Here is a 3,142-nt window from a genome sequence, read left to right on the forward strand (position 1 = left end):
CAGGATGAAGCCTCAGTCCTGCTTCCTCCCCAAGGTCAGAGCAGAGAGAAGAAGAGAAGCAAGGCTGTGACTCCATGTCCAGAAGTCAACTCCTGAGGGAGGCTGATACTGTTCAGAGAAAACTGGTTTGGTGCCTTACTCTGCCTGCATTGCCATGAAGAACATAAATATCTTAGTCTGGGCAGATAAATCAACATATTTTCAGAACCAAAATGCTGAAGGTTGCAAAGTCAGGAGTTATCATCTTATTTGGTCTTTCTAACTGTTCAACTTCTTGGAACATCCTGAGGCATTGATACCTTTGACAGAGACAGAGACAGAGACAGAGCAACCCAATGCCTCATCTCCTAATGGTATTAGTATTACAGGGTTTGCTACTGCTCCATTGACTTCACATGACCTCACACACTTCTTAAAGGCCTCTTTGCCAAGGACACATATCTCTGGGTAACAGGAATCAATCCTTAAAAGATGGCCTTTGCTGAGAAAGAAAGCAGGAAATAGAGGCAGGCCCAGCTTCCAGTCTCCAAATACCAAAGACAGAAGACTTTTCCCCACAATTCAGCCTGCTGCCAGCTCCTCTTGAGTGTCCCTTATCATAGTCAAATGCCCAAGCTCCGAGCCTCTTCACTGATGATAAAACACTAATTCTATAGCTTCCTTATGACTACTAAACATCATTTTTGTTTATTGTGTGGTTTCTCTACCATCTAATGGTATTTTTTTAATATTACATCCTGCAAAACCAGGATTTTTAAAAAGAAGACTTAATTAGACATTACATTTTAAAATGTCTTTTTATCCTTTTCTATAGGTTAAATTCAGATTGCTTGATTGGGGTTTATGTATGTGTATGTGTGTGTGTGCATTAGTCTGAATGTGTGCTTGTGTGTGTTTGTTCATGAGTTTATGGAAGTACTGGAAGTCAAGGAACTAGGTGTTGCCCTTGGCTCTTTCGCTCTAGGCTGTTGCTCTACCTCTTGATAACTCCACTTAAACCTTTTTTGCTCGTGAATCAGAGACAGGGTCTCATAGTCTTTCCTTCCCAAGATTCTTTGAACTCTCATCTCAGATCTTATTCTCTTATCCTTAGATTTCAGTAATACCTGGATTAGATTGCATATTTTTTGAGAAAAGTAATACAGAAAGAATACTGTCAGTGTGCCACATCAGGAGTTATATAAGACCAAACTATCTTATTTTTTATGGTATTAATGATTAGGAAAATGAAGCTCTTTGGGGCAAGATATATCTGGCATCATGGCAGCAGCTTTCGTTATTTTTCCTATTTGGTTTGTTCACTGTTTATTAAGAATATTCTATTCTTATTGGAGTCTCTATCTTCTGTCTGTATTTTACGTTGTCCTCTTCTTCCTCAGTGATTCTAAACTCAAAATTTTAGTACCTGGTATTACATTATAGAGAGTTGTGGCTTCAAACTGAATGGATATTGCTTTGTTTAACATGAGAAATGTTTAGTGAGATATAATTCCACTTTTTTCCAGTAGTATGTGTGTTTGTAAGAGAGGGGGGGGAATGTTGAGAGAGATAGAGAGAAAGACAGAGAGAGACAGAGAAAAAAAGAGTATGTCTGTGATTTGCCAGTAGGAAGTTGAAGAATAGAGCTAGGATGTCCACAAAGGTGAAGACAGAAAATGAGAGATAAAAGCTGCACAGAGATCCCAGAATCTCTTCAAGTCACCCCTCAGATTCTACCAAATATGAATCACAACTGCTTGTGGAGAGCTGAAGGGATAAAGGAAAATCTAACTCTCTTTGTTGTACAACAGGTGCATGTGAGGAAAACCAGTGGCTCTCCCTATGCTTGTCTGACTTGAGTCATGATATCTTACAAGGTTGCTAATGTTGGCTTCCTGAAGTCAGTGTGCTGGGAAGTATGATAATTCGACAAAAAAGAACCTGTTACTCTTCATGTGGGTTGTTCACTGTTCTTAGTTATAGATGTCAAGTACCTTCAGCACCAATGGACTTAGGAGGTATATTTTTGGCACAAACTATTGAATTTTAAATCAAAGGTTCTGGAAACCACGCTAAGAGTGGAGCTGTAGGGGGAACCCCAGCTGTCTGAGGCTCTGTACTCACTTGCCTCCTGCAGAGAAGAACTGCCCCTCTCAGCCTGCTCCAGAAATACTCTACCCAGACACCAGTGTTCACAACCCATCTGCTGTCCTGCAGCTTTCCTGTGCTGTTTATATCCACATCTCACCCTCCGCAGGTTAAATCTATGAATTCAAGAAGTTTTTTCTACACCTTCTGCTTATTTTTCTTCAATGATAGTTATCTTTGCCCATTTAAACAGTCTCTTAAAAATTTACCTATACATATTGTTGCCTCACAAGTTAACAAAGTTTCCACTACAAATAAGAGCTGTCCCTTTCAACTAAGTGATAGTGAGTCCAAATGCTCTCAGTTCAGCACCCATCTTCTATCATAGTCAAAGTAAGCTAGAACATGTTATAAAGAGAGGATAACTTTCCATTGCTGTGACTAATATCTTACTAAAATCAACCTGAAGGGCAGAATTCTTCACTTCAATCTTACTTTAGAAGTTGTAGTCTGCCATGTAAGCACAGTGTAGTGGAGTTCACATCATGACCCCCCAAGAGTAAGAGTAGATATTCTACTTCCTCTTCCCTCCTCTTTTCTTGCAGAAGAGACCCCAGCTTATTGGAAGGGGCTGTGAACAATGGTGTTCATCTTTCTCTCTTAGTCAATTGTCTCTAGAGAAGCTTTCACGGAAAGGTGGAGAAGTGTACTTAACCTACAAGTAATCCAACCAATGTGACAACGCAGTAGAACCACCTGAGAAGTCATCAAAATTACTTCTGTTTTCTTAAACCTTTCATGAAAATGATAAGTGTAGGAAGATTATTTAGCAGTGTATATATGTTTACTCCAAAGTCTCCATGTTCTGCATTCTTACGTATCTTTCTCTAGAAAAGGCTCTGGAAAAACTAGACTACCTTTCATCAGATCCCTCATAATGTGTGTGTGTGTGTGTGTGTGTGTGTGTGTGTGTGTGTGTGTGTGTGTTTGCACATGATGTATTTTTCTCAGAATATTTATATATATACATATATATGCAGTAATAAATAAATATTTGTGCATGTTTTTAAAATAT

The sequence above is a fragment of the Dipodomys ordii genome, unplaced genomic scaffold, assembly GCF_000151885.1.
Source record: "Dipodomys ordii isolate 6190 unplaced genomic scaffold, Dord_2.0 Scaffold255, whole genome shotgun sequence".
NCBI lineage: Eukaryota > Metazoa > Chordata > Mammalia > Rodentia > Heteromyidae > Dipodomys > Dipodomys ordii.